This window comes from Pleurodeles waltl, chromosome 10 (assembly GCF_031143425.1).
Source record: "Pleurodeles waltl isolate 20211129_DDA chromosome 10, aPleWal1.hap1.20221129, whole genome shotgun sequence".
NCBI lineage: Eukaryota > Metazoa > Chordata > Amphibia > Caudata > Salamandridae > Pleurodeles > Pleurodeles waltl.
The window spans coordinates 417,380,312-417,395,242 of NC_090449.1; positions in this window are offsets into that span (position 1 = coordinate 417,380,312).

Here is a 14,931-nt window from a genome sequence, read left to right on the forward strand (position 1 = left end):
TGTGAATTGGATGAATTTAAATAGTGAATTGTGTGGTATATATGGTTGCGTGTTCCGTAAGGAATTTCCATTCCTTATCATGTAATGAGTGTGCCAGATCTGTTTTCTATTTTTCTCGGAGTGGAGTTGGTGAAGTGCAGGAATGCGTGCGCTGTGCTTTGTACAGCTATTTAACTAAATGCCTTCCCGATCCCATATCGTAAAGTGCCTGCACCAGGGCATGCATCTGGGGTTCGTCCCCCGCTGGAGTCCACTGTTGGCATATGTAGTACAATATATTGGCATGGCTTAGGAATAGAGTATCTGGTAGTTGGGTCTGGTCCATGAACTCACTAGGAGTTCATGTGGGCCATGAACTCACATGACCTCCTCAAAGAGATCCCCCAGGGTGAACACTCCACTCTCCTCCCAGTGACTTAGCTGAGATGTGGATAAAACGCCAGTTGGGTGGAAACGCCACAAAGGGGAATGTTAGGGGCGTATGGTGTTTTGGGCCTGGTTAGTCAGAGTGCCAAGCACCAATACCACAGAGCATTGTGTAATAACAGAGGTAGCCGCTGAGGTGTGCTGGTTTCTCGGGTAGCAGCAGCAACTGTAATTTCCCGCTACTCAAGTGTGCATGTGTGTAGATGAACTCCTGTAGATGGATATCCACCAGCCAACAGGATAGTCTCCTTCTCTTGTGCTGCGAGGCAATATGTTTGGAAATCGGGGGGCCCTATCCCCCCTCATCTGTTGGTAATTATAGTTTTTGGAGGATAATGCATCTTTGTCCTGTGGTCCATGTTAATTCCGTAAATAGGGTGTTCAGTGTTTTAAAGATTAAGGTGCTTATTTATACTTGGCTTGCTCCATTTTAGCATAATTTATTTTGACTCTAAAACTGAGCTAACCCAACTCCATATTTATATTTTGACGCTAGACCTACCTAGCGTCAAAATATTGGAGTTAGCGCCATGGTTAGGATACGAGAAAACACCTTGCGTCAATGAGATGCAAGGTAGGCGTTCCCATCTTAAACTCGATGCTTACCCCCTTTGTGCCATATTTATCCCCTGACACAAAAACCAAGCGGACTCAAAAAATGGTGCTAAGTCCAATTAGCTCCAAATTGTAATGCCTGGTGAACCCTGGTGTTAAAAAGAGGCTCACACACCACCACTCAGGGCAAAATCACAGAAGGAGCTTTAGAAACTGCCAGGACAACATGGAAGGGGTACTGTTCCAGCTTGGTACACGCCACAGATGACTGTGATGACAGCAGATCCATCCACCACCAGAGCAACAACCTCAAACACCACCACAACAGCCCCAAAGGCAGCACAGAAGGAGGGAGAGGATATTTAGACAGCCCACAACCATCTTTGGAATGAGGAAACAAGATGTGGTCCGGGTTTACAGACTCAACCCGGAGTCCATTGTACGCCTGCTGCACCAGATTGTGCCACACATCACGGCATGGCTGCAAACTCCTCATAACATTCCACCCATGACAAAACTCCTCGCTGTCCTCCACATGATGGTGTCTGGATCATTCCAGACAATGGGTGCACTAGTGGCTGGTATTTCCCAGTCATCCTTCTCCATCTGCCTACCAAAGGTCCTGGACGCAATCCCACGGTTCATACCCCAACACATCTGATTCCAAAACAGCCAGCAGCTGCAGCAAGAGACGAAGCAAGGTTTCTATCAGGTTGCTGGGTTTCTGCATGTGCTGGGTGCAGTGAACTGTAACCATGTCCAACTGGTGCCACCTGCAGCAACAGAACACCTATATAGGAACCGCAAGCACATACATTCTATCAATATGCAGGTCATCATGGACCACCATGGGCTCTTCACCAACATCCTTGTGAGATATCCCGGCAGTGTCCATGATGCATACATCTTTCGCCATTGCACCATTAACGAGAGGTTCCAGGATGGCCAATATGGCAATGGGCTAGTCATAGGTAAGCCGGCATACCAATCATACCACACAACACACCAACCAGTGAGGACAAACAAGACAAGCATCTCAACAAATACTCATGGGCAGGTCCACAGAGATGTACAGTAAACAACATATAAGCCACAAGCCACACTACACTGCACACATTGCATGTCACAAACACATACACCCAAATTTAAATAACACAGCAACACCCTGACTAGAAAACCATGTGTGGGCAGGTGGATCCAAGTCTCCTCTGCATACAGAAGCTGCTCACTAACCACTACACGTGTCCACAGGTTGACAACTAAATACAGATCACACACACTCATTACATCAAACAAGGAAGCGCACAGGCATTTAAATGGCATGGGCTATGGTCATGTTGAGGAAGTCACACATAGGCACAGTCCCACGTAAACCATGGTGTGCACGCCTCGGGCAGAACCTAAATCCAGTGCCACCCAAGTGGTGCCATAACCAAGTACATAGTAGCTAAATATACCTGACTGCAGACGGGTCTCCTCGACCGCGTCTCACAGTTCCTCGGACTGGCGCCTTTCGCGCACCTCACTCGGAGAAATCGCGCGTTCCCATGGAGACATGGGAACGCCTTCAGACGCTTGGAACCCGGATTTCCGGGTTCCTCGATCAAAAGGAACGATGGACTATGGAAAGAGGAGGGAGGAGTTGTCTTCAGGGACGACGCCGAAGACGGAGGAGACGGAAACGCCGCGCGCTGACAGGGAGGAGAACGGACCTGAGGGGGTTCCAGTAACACGCGGAGAGCGTCCAAGAGAAAGCCAAGACTCGGTAGAGAGCACTTTCCGCCACGACCCTAGAAGGTTGTGGCTTAATAAGGTACGGTCCTTGTTACAAGTACGCCGACAAAACAGTTTTTCTATTAGGGCACAAGGGAGGGGAGACAGAGAGACGAGGGGAGGGACTGAGGAGGGCATGGGGAAAAAGGGATCACAGAGAACAGAAATAGATGGGTGAGACCTTGGGCAGAGCACTGAGAGAGATAATTGTCACGAGTACCTAGAACCTCTCACCCTCACTACCGGGCCTATCTTTCTACACCTCCACCTCTATCTCAAGAGTCACTCCTCCCTTCCTGCATGTCTAAACACTAAAACTAAGCCAGAACCCCACAAACGACTTACCCTTGTTTTGCTCCTGTGTTTTTTTTTCGGTACCAACCGGGAGGCTGCGTGATCTGACGCCATCCAGACCTAAAGGAAGACAAAGAACAGAGACGTTTAAAACAAGAAAGAGTCAACCGGGATTGTTGCTACCAGACTTTTGTTACCACATTAACTTTTCATTACCTATAGTTTCACCTTCCTAAAGAATAATAAATTTTCACTCTCTACATACGGCCCAGAGTCCTCTATACCGCCGATACCCCATCACACTGACATACCTGTAGTGTGCACGTACACCTGTCTACTGCATTGTGTCCCACACATATGTATAGAAAAATATCTGCCATTGAAGACCATGGGGCAGAATCATGAGAATTGGGGCAGCACCTAATCTAGTGCCACCTCACATGCGGCCCTAGTGCCCCCTAACAACATCATGTCTGTTGCAACTACCAGAAATGGTCCACCATTTTGTTAAGTCTGTGAAAAAAAACACTAACATTCATGGATGACATAGTAGGATGCGGTAGGGGTATAGTGGAGATTCCTGCCCTTACATGCACCATACTAAGGGACCCTTGTGAAAAATAGCTGTGCCCCCTCCCAAAGCCTGCACTGTGCATGTGTAGAAAGTGTCTGTCAGAAATTATGTAATAGAAGCTAGGAGATACTACTGCATCAAATTACATCATCCTACCAATGTGGGACACACTCCTGTACACGTGAAGGCTGACACAACCATCATCTGCCACAAAGGGTCACAAAGTGTCACACTGCATGCGCAGTGCCACATGGTAATATGGATGACACAGTCTGGCTTTGTAGGGCATCTATGCTACATCAACATCTGACACCATTGTGCTGCAAGGAAGTGGTATGTGCCATGTAAAAATAGAATACTGCTTCAAATATGGACTACACAACAGGTACCTAAATCATAACCATCACTTTTTGGAACAACATAAAAACTCCCCAGGCCCTTGAGCCACTACCCAAGTTTGCCATGTCCTTCAACACAGTCCAAAGAAACCATTTCACAAGAGCAGGAACATGCACTCCACAACAAGCAAGTCTGTGTCACTACTCCAACTAAAAATTACAACTGCCATGGGATGTTCCAAACCACTATCAGCACTTACCAACACATCTCCCCTCTATCCTTTGCAGCTGACTAAGTGCACGGCATACAGCCGTGGGTGATGGCAGTGGGCCTACAACGAGGGACACAGGAAAACTCACACTGTGGTGGAGAGGACATTTGGGCTCCTGAAATCCAGGTTCAGGTGCCTGGCCCTAACAGGAGGAAGCCTCTTGTATGCTCCACCACTTGTTTGCAAGATCATCCTGGCATGTGCAATCCTGCACAACATTTGTGTCCGGACAAATATCCCCTGGGATGAACAAGATGATGTACCCAGCAAGGATGAGGATGACGGTGGAGCAGATAATGTGGCGGGGGGGACAAATGAACACTGCTGCAGGAGTTCGTAAGAGATTCCACATTGTGGAGAACTTCTACACATAATCACTATGCTTTAAACATCACATTGTGAATAGCACGAATAAATCACTTCGCACCTGAATCTCCTTGGTCTACTCATTCTCCACTACATATACCATTGGAATGTGACTCCAACCTCAGTGAGCAGGTAGGTTACACAAAAGTGACCAGTATGGTAGCAACAAAGTTTGTGACATAAGTGGGCCTACTGCCACCATCTCGAATATGAGTGACACGCAATTTGCTGGTATGTGACTCCTGAAGGCCTAGATCCATGCACCACTACATATTTGGTCCCGTCAAGTGGCCAAGGTGCTAGTACCTAGCCCATTCACCACAACAACACCATGCATAACAGGATGTATGCAAGGAGGGCACACATGAGGTAAGGTCTGTCAACAAATGGATATCAAGTTATGAAGGAAGAGTACACTGTCACAACTCATGGTGACAGTAGCATTGCCTGCATGGTACATGTGTGACAAGGGTGGAACATAATTGTTAACTGTGATCCCTCAGAAAATGTCTAGGGATTGTAACCAATGTCCGATGCTGAGCCTGCACAGTGTATCATTGGGATAGTGTCCTGGCACTGCCAATGTGCACAACCCTGGCACATGGTGGACTTTACCTCACGTATGGCACACACACACGTTGGCTGTGGAGTGTGCAATGGGTTGCCCTGATTACATAATCAGCTATGGGTGCAGAATCACTATCCAAACACATGACTCGTAGTCACAATCCATGGATTTATTGGGACAATGCACCACCATATTAAACTGGGTTGAATGTAGGCAGAGTTGCAAATATTCACTATGTACATAAGATGCACACTCGTCACAGAAATCTGCTGTCTTGACACATGGCTAGAGCAAATCCAGGCAAACATGTGCAGACTACAGTAGTGTATGGGTGTATGTCCTAGATAGCAATGGGTTTGCCAGGATCAACAATGTTTGATGTGCCAGCATGTATATCTAGTATGCTGTGTACAACTACATCACACAGCACAAAGCAATACACACCACTGAAGTCAAGTCAAGTCAAAATAACCTTATTCAGCTTTTCAAAAACCATAAAAGCATTAAAAAAAAAAATAGCGAGTTAAAAATCATAAGCAATAACTGTTTTGTGATTTATTCAGGAGGCCTCAACCAGCGTAACCTGATCAATACTTACAATATATTTCTATTGCCAGTAACTCTATTAAAGGTCATCCAGTAAATTTTCTGTATATAAAACATTCATTAAACACTATATCAATAAAATACATTCATATCATAAAATTACAAGTGTACTACGAACATTTTTAAAATCCCTCTAAAGTGCTTGGACATATAATATTCTGATTTTGGCTTCTGTTTTAAAATTAACAATTATCAAAACCATGCTAGAGTAAATCTCTCAGCTCAACCGGGGGAAATAACCGCAAAAAGTGCATATGTATATAAATAATGAACCATTAAAAGTCTAATAGGGAGTTTAATAATAAACAATAACATACAATAAAATCGTAAGTGACGATACTCCAACTTAATAGCCTACTAGTTGTCCCCCACTGTTCTCCTACGGAAGATAGCATGTTTAAAAAAACTACACACCCCAATACGGACATCTCTATTACCTACCAGCTGAAGAAAAGTTAGAGTCTCTTTACACATTCGAATAGCTGATTTTCTTAACAAGGGCTTAAGGTATGTCTGGAAAAATCTCCTATAAAAACCACAGAAAAACATAAAATGATGTAGGGATTGTTTTCCGTCGACAAGGTGGCAACAAAGTGCGCCACACATCACTTCCATCATTAAAACAGAGTAATCGCCATACTGTACCTGACCAGAATCTAAAAAATATTGATCTTTCCCATCTTGATAACTAACGTAAGATACAAGGGAGTATCACCAACCACCAGGGTAGAATAAAAGTTGCCGATGCTTGGTTTACTAAGAGCATCATGAATCCTCTGTTGGATGGTGTACTCCTCATATCTCCACCTCACCTCGTTGTTATCTGATTTGACAATCACATCAGGGTTGTTAAACAATTCTGGGAGGCCAATGTTGGTCAGGGAATTAGCTATGTAATTTAGCCAAGGAATAGTGGGCTGTTTATCCAATTGCAAACAATCCCTAATTATTTCCCTATTAAGGCTTGCCTTATTATTACACCACACACTAACCCAGAGCAGAAGAGGAGCCCACTTTATCACATCCGTAATGTATTCCATGTTCAATTCAGAGTGTAAAATAAAACTGGCACACAAAGGCGGGAGATTCAGTAAACTCACCTTGGATTCTATTTCCTTCCACCTGAATTGCTGTGGAATTTTGATAACGCCATACTCCTGTGCCATCAGTTGCAGTTGGTATACATTGCATTTTGTAGATTTCCATAAATGGTATGATCGCAGGCCTTCCGTCTTTCCTTACTAATTTAAGTAGAGAACCAGCAGATCAACCCAATTTCTGGTGAGCTATAGATACCTGATTTGACCAAGAATTGTTTGTAGAAAAATCCAGTCCCAGATAACAAAAATTCCTGACAGCGCTTAGGGATTTTTCTCCCACTCTCAAGGCCACTGCTGATATTTTTCCATGTCCAATGGTGATAATATGCGATTTATCAAAATTGGTGATCATGTCTAGGTCATGCATAAAGGTAAAAAAAGCATTGACTAAAATTCGTAATGTGTGCAGCGTTATAGCCAAGATATCCGCATCATTGGCGTACAACAGAGCCGGCACAGGGAGATTAGCAATTATCGGTACATCTTGCGTGGAGTTAGAGAGGCAGGCATTTTAATCATTTTTAGAAAGAACAAAAAGGAGAGGTGCTAAGACACACCCCTTCCGGACACCACTTTCTAAAGAAAAGGTGTCTGATAATTTAGCCTGCCGGCCATAACGCACCCTAGCACCTAAATTTTCATGTAAACAATACAGAAACTTCACAAGGTCAACATACACTCCTAAGTTGATTAACGTCATCCAGTGCTTACTTCTATTTACCCTGTTGAACGCAGTAGACAGATCCATAAATGCCAGGTACATTCGGCTGCCATTAGCAACAGTATATTTACTTACAATGAGATGTAAATTCAAGCACTGCTCTACAGTTCCAAGACCTGGTCGAAAACCATATTGACAGGGAGACAATACTTTAGCGCTCATTATAACCCTATCGGTCAGTGTTAATGCAGCGGTAATACCGCCAACAGGCCGGCGGTAAAAAAAATGGAATCACGACCATGGCGGAAACCGCCAACATAGACAGCCACTTTAACACTCCGACCGCCACGGCGGTAGAAACAAACACCGCGGCAGTAACCGCCAACAGACAGGCAGAACACAATGTACCGCCCACTGTATTACAAGGCACCAATCTGCCACCTTTTCTGGGTAGGTACCAATGCCATCAAAAGCACGGCGGAAACAGGACTCGAAACGGAAACCACTCTCCTCTCGACAACCAACGAGGAACCAGGACGCCATGGAGCCTGAGTTACAGGTCCTGCCCATGTTGGTTTACCTCCTCTTCTACCAGGAGCAGCAAAGACGCCAGCGATGACCACAGTGAGTACTGCACCTAGCACACAGGTGAGGGGGGGAGAAAAAAGAGAGTGACACACACACGCAACATGCAACACCCCCACCCTCACCCACAACAACATACACACAAATACATGCAGCAACATGACATTTACACCCCGCCACCCGATGGAAGAACGCAAGGACAAAATGAAATGATTGTAATGAGTGTAATCATCGAAAAATCAGATAGTGTCAACATCAGGACAGTGCGCGCTCTACAGGCGACAAAAAGGCAAAAATCCAGCCTTTATGCAAGAGCATAATTCATGCATTGTGTTTATATACAGTATGTTAACCTTTTGCATTGCAGACTTTAACCTTGAAAAACACGATTAATGATGTTTGCAATAATTGTTCATTTGCAAGGTATTGCTGAAGGCTTACTGAGTGTGTTAGGGTGTGGTCCCTTTCTAGGACCTTCTAGAAGCTTTCCCTGCAGCATGACTGGGTGTGATTTGGGCCAGACTCTATATAAGGGAGTCAGCCCAGCTCCACGTGCTGACTATTCAGAGGTCCTGGTGCAGAGCAGCAGCAACTTCCTGAGCTCCTGTTCCGGAGGCCTACCTTGACGTTCCAGGCCTGCCCCGCATTGTATTGGTGATCCTTAAGCAGGGTGGTAAGGCGGAGGTCGGGCTGGGCTCCCAACCCCGTTCTCAAAGACTCTCGAGTTTTGGGCCTACTTGTAAAACTTTCAGAGTGAGCGAATCATTGCTCTCATGTAAACCTTGATGTTCAGATCGGCAACAGCTTGCGCGATCATTTCATGGCATTTGCATATTCTTGTTCGAATCGGCAGTGTGCGTGATTCATTTCCCGCATGTAAACCTTGATGTTCAGATCGGCCACAGCTTGCACGGTCATTTCATGGCATTTGCATATTCTTGTTCGAATCTGCAGTGTGCGCGATTAATTTCCCTCATGTAAACCTTGATGTTCAGTTCCGCCACAGCTTGCGTGATCATTTCATGGCATTTGCATACTCTTGTTCGAATCGGCAGTGTGCGCGTTTCATTTCCTGCAAGTAAACCTTGAAGTTCAGATTGGCAACAGCTTGCGCGATCATTTCATGGCATTTGCATATTCTTGTTCAAATCGGCAGTGTGCGCAATTCTCTTCCAGCACGTAAAACTTGATGTTTAGATCAGCTACAGTGGGCGCGATCATTTCATGGCAATTAAATATTTGGTGTGTTGTATTTGTAGAGGTGCACACATTTATCCCGAGCTTTTTGATTTCCTGTGAAGATGCTTAATTCAAAGTGCCACCTTCTTTGTGCATATTAAGTTCCTAGTACAGTTCCGGTTGTTTCCAGGGAATGTTTCAGATAGCTTTTGTCCTCATGTAAAAATGCAATGTTTGTTCTGAAACATTATTCTAGAAGGTTCTTGTATTCTAGACAGTAAGTAATATTTCATGAAAAGCTCATGTGAAACATTGTATTAACCATTCTTGATTTTGTTCCAGGTACTTAGATTTCTTGAGGTCTAGTTATAGTCACTTCTTAGGTTATCCATGGTTACAGTATGAGCACGCTTAGAACCATAGTCTACTGAAAGTCAATGTGATTATATCTTGATATTGTGTTGTTTAACCTTTTGCTTCCTACAGGTCTCCTTCCCAGCTGTTCCCTTCCTAATCCCCTTTTCCCCCACTCGGACTCTCTCAGGCTCTGTGATATATTCTATCAGAGTTTTGGAGCTGTCTAGTGGTGGACATGTTGGGAACGTGCGCAGGCCTCGAGGATCTGGTCTCCCTGACAGATAGGCCAAGATAAATTTAAATCATCAGTATATACAAATATGTACAGCAACTACACAAGTCCGGATAGTATTGCAATCATTGTCCGTGGACCAATGGTCCCAAAATGCATGGGCGAAGCCCACACATGATACCTAACTCGAAACGGAGAGAACACTGCTGGGACATCAGATCCAAAATAAACAGACACCTCAGGGGGAGGGAGAGGGGGGCACCTTAGCCGGATGAACGGACGAAGCCACTGCTCCACGAGGGGACTCCATGCCCACTGTTTGGTCCTGGGGAGTGCAAAGCCACAGTCTCTCAAGTCTCTCAAGTGGGTGGTTTGCCCACTCCTTGGTCCTGGGGAGTGCAAAGCCACAGTCTCTCAAGTCTCTCAAGTGGGTGGTTTGCCCACTGTGTTATCCTGGGGAGTGCAAAGCCACAGTCCATCAAGTCTCTCAAGTGGGTGGTTTGCCCACTGCTTTGTCCTGGGGAGTGCAAAGCCACAGTCTCTCCAGTGGATGCTTTTCTCCACTGGTTCTGGAGGGGGCATTGTGCCCAGAGTGCTTCATCCTGCCTAGGACTGGGGTAGTGGATGCTTTTCCCCACTGGTTCTGGAGGGGGCATGGTGCCCAGAGTGCTTCACATGCAGTGTGGCAGGTCCCATTCCCTCACCTGGGTGTGTGTACCACGAGATTGCCTGGGAACAGGTAGCATGATACTCCATAGAGGCAGAGACACACTCCACCCTGCTGCGATTTTGCCTGCCACCTGTTGGTACAAACAGTGCTGGGTGTCGTGCCTCATGTACGCTGTGCAGGGTCCAGGACGTCTTCTTCAGCCTTGGATGGCTGCCCACTGGGGATGTTAGCCATGTTAGCTGTGGTGCCACTGTCTGAGCACGCCGCGGGGCTGGTGGCGGAGGTTGCGGCAGTGTCCGTTGCGGAGAGGCTGCCGGTGGTGATTGTGTCAGCACCTGTGAAGGGAGACAGCAGGACGTCTCCTGCAGCCTCGGCCAGCTGCCCACTGGGGATGTTAGCCATGTCAGCTGTGGTGGCACTGTCTGAGCACATCGCGGGGCTGGTGGCAGTGGTTGTGGCGGTGTCAGTGGAGGAGATGCTGCCGGTGGTGATTGTGTCAGCACCTGTGGAGGGAGACAGCAGGACGTCTCCTGCAGCCTCGGATGGCTGCCCACTGGGGATGATGCTGGGGACTGTTGCAGAGGCAGCAGACGTGCAGGTGGCAGTGCAGGTGACGGTGCAGGTGGCGGTGTCCACCGCCGTACAGGTTGCTGTTCTGGTTGCCAGAAGGGGTGACTCTGGTCCCTCAGCCAGAGGCTCTGTGCCCTGTCCTGACTTCCCCTTCACCTTGTGTCCCTTCCCCACCTTGGATGTCGCTGCTGGTCCCTTGGCACTGTGCCCTTTTGGCTTGGAGGAGCCCTTGCTGGGTTGTTGGTGTGGCTTTTCCCTACGGCATTTGGGCACCTTCTTCACCTTGGCAGGTGGCGGAATGGACTGATCCCTGGCCTCGCTAGGTGGCACACTGGCAGCCCTGATGGGTGCCGCCCGCAATGTGACCGTACTTGCTGAGACCACAGCCCTGGATGATTTTGTGGCTGATGTGCTGGGCTGGGACCTAGACATCCTGGCCCTAGGGGAAGGACGGGGGGAGGTGTAGGGAAGAGGTCAATGTTAGCCAGGAAGAGTTTCTTAGACACACTGGGACGGGAAGATGGAGGAGGTTTGGGAGTGGAGGAAGAGGTAGTGGTTGTAGGAGATGTATGTCTGCTGAATTTGGGTGAAGGTGCATGGGCTGGAGGCTGTTGTGAGGTGGATGGCTGTTGGGTGGGTGTGTGCTCGCGTTTGTGTAGTTTGAGAGGAGGGCTCACAGACACACTGGGAGAGGACACAGGGGACGTGTGCATGGTAGTGGGGGTGGTGATTGCACGTGAGCGGTGTGTGGTGATGGGCGTGCTGGTGATGAGGTAGTGGCTGAGGATGTAGTGCACACAGGTGTGAGTGGAGATGAGACAGGGCGGGAGGAGAAGGACGTGGAGGAGGGGGACACAGTGGAGGCAGTGGATATTGGTGTGTCTGCATGGGGATGGTGCTTGTGTGAGTGCCAAAACAAACAGGGGGGGAAGACACAAGAGACACATGTTCAATGCCTGCAACACCACTACCGTTGGCGGACACAACACACAGGGAGCAGCCCTATGCACTAGTGCATGTACTAACAGTGCAGTGGAAAAGCACATGCCCATGGGGGACTCTGTCTAGACCCATTTCATGCACAGCTGGAACCCATAGGGGCCTGACTAGGTGTAGAGGGCAACTACCACCTTTGGGGTTGGAGTGGCACTGAGCCTGCAAAACAATGGATGCACCTTGGCACCTCTGCCCTGGCCTAGGCAAACCCACAGCCCACCTTCCCCACCCAGACACCTCACCAAGCGCACAGAGTCAGCTGAATGAGACTGTACTCACCCCCTTGTGGCTGCTGTGATGGCCTCAAGCACCCATCCAACTCAGGATATGCCACCACCAAGATCCGGTACATCAGGGGGGTCATGGTGCGACGGGCACCCCTTCCATGTTGGGAGGCCATCACCAGCTGGGCCTCCGCCGTCTTCTTGCTCCAGCGGCGCAGGTCCTCCCATCTTTTCTGGCAGTGGGTGCTCTGTCTATGGTAGACCTCCAGGGTCCGCACTTCCTTGGCGATGGCACACCAAACACCCTTCTTCTGGTGGGGTCCTAGAGGAATAGTGAAGTAAAATGGATGTTACTCCCCTGTACAGCTCTTCTCACACATTGGCCACAAACCTCCCACCCTGGCCCAGAAAAACATACACACATCATCATCACATGCTGGTCTGTCCCCCCCGTCTCTTCAATCCATGACACTCCATACAATCATGTGCCATCCACCATGCACACAATTTACTCACCTGTTTTCCTGGAGGACCGTAGAGTTGCGTGTACTGGGGGAGGACCCCATCCACCAGTTTCACCAACTCCTCTGCAGTGAAGGCAAACACTGTAGCCATTGTCGGTTCCAGACGCAGGTCACAGCAGCACTTGCAGTGTAGGTCCTTTCCTGTTGAAGGTCAGGTATCAAGTGAGGGAACTGATAGAAAATGGGGGTCACGTCTGCGGTGTACATCGTCATTGGCTACTGGAACCCATAGGGCCCAATGGTAACCAATGCTGAATTGCGTAGCGGTCTTTCACCGCCTACTGCGACGCTGCACAACGCCAGTGCAGTTCCCTCATTTCCCCCTGTCCCTCCTTACAGGTCAGGCATCCGCAATTTTAGGGGGCCACATGGCAGGCCTACTAACTGTGTCACTGCACTTTTGGCCAGGAATACGGACAGACAAAGGCACACAGAGATTATTTCACAATTCTGCTAAACAGCCTTGTGAAACCTATGTGGTGTATGACCCTCTGCTCACCCTTCTCCTCCATAGGGGACGTCCGCTGGGGCAGGTGATGAGATGGCGGCATCCTCCGGTGTACAGACCCCTGGTGGACCAGTTGACAATGGAAGACAGACACATCATTATCACTTACAGACTTTTGATTGTGCCACAATCCAGGAACTGTGTGCCCAATTGAAGCCTGACCTGATGTCAGCTATCCGCCATCCCACAGGTATCCCCCCTCTAGTGCAGGTCCTGTCAGTGCTCCATTTCCTGGCAAGTGGGTCCTTTCAAACAACAGAGGCCATGGCATCAGGGATGTCACAGCCAATGTTCTCTAACGTGTTGTCCAGAGTGTTATCTGCCCTGTTGAAACACATGCGCAGCTACATCATTTTCCCTCAGGTAGAGGATTTGCCCTCAGTGAAAGGTGACTTCTATGCCCTGGCATATCCCCAACATTATTGGTGCCATTGATGGTACACATGTGGCATTTGTTCCCCCCCGCAGGAATGAACAGGTGTACGGAAACCGGAAAAGCTACCATTCAATGAATGTGCAGATGGTGTGTTTGGCAGACCAGTACATCTCCCATGTGAATGCCAAGTATCCTGGCTCAGTGCATGACGCTTACATTTTGAGGAATAGCAGCATCCCTTATGTGATAGGGCAACTCCAGAGGCACCGTGTGTGGCTAATAGGTGAGCCCAAGGTCCCCACACAGTTTAAATAGGTGTCTGTGAATGGGAGAGTCCCTAAGGGTTGAAGGATGTTTAACAGTTGTCCCTCGATATTTGCAGGTCACTGTGGTTACCCCAACCTGTCATGGCTACTGACCCCAGTGAGGAATCCCAGGACAAGGGCAGAGGAACGCTACAATGAGGTACATGGGCAAACTAGGAGGATAATAGAGCGCACCTTCGGCCTCCTGAAGGCCTGCTTCCGGTGCCTCCATCTGACAGGTGGCTCCCCATACTACTCACCGAAGAAGGTGTGCTAGATCATCGTGGCATGCCGTATGTTGCACAACCTGGCTTTGCGACGCCAGGGGCCTTTTCTGCAGGAGGATGGGCCTGATGCTCGTCTTGTGGCAGCTGTGGAGCCTGTGGGCAGTGAGGAAGAGGTGGCAGAAGAAGAAGATATAGACAACGGAAACAACATCATCATGCAATACTTCCAGTCAGACACAAGTAAGAGGATGGCACTGCTTCTCACATTTCATACTACTGTAGGACATAGCATAAATCTGCCTTTTAACCTCTGTTAATGGACACTGACATGTCACTTTGGCTTTCCATTTCACAGATCTGGGTCCCACTTTGTGTACTCTTCTATGTTTACTGCTGCCCAACAACTGTGTAACCATGGTATGTGAACATGAACATTGACACTGCTAGATTTCTGAAAGGTTGCAATTGCACATTTTTGAAAGTACAGACTGACTCCAGATTGATTTGTGATTCAAGGGTGTTTATTTCTGTGTCAATAAGTGGAGGGGGTGTGCAATGGGCTGGGGTGATGGTGGAGGAATGTCCATGGTAAAGTTCAGTTTCTTGGTCTCACAGGTGCATTGTCCAAGGGGGCATAGGAAGTGG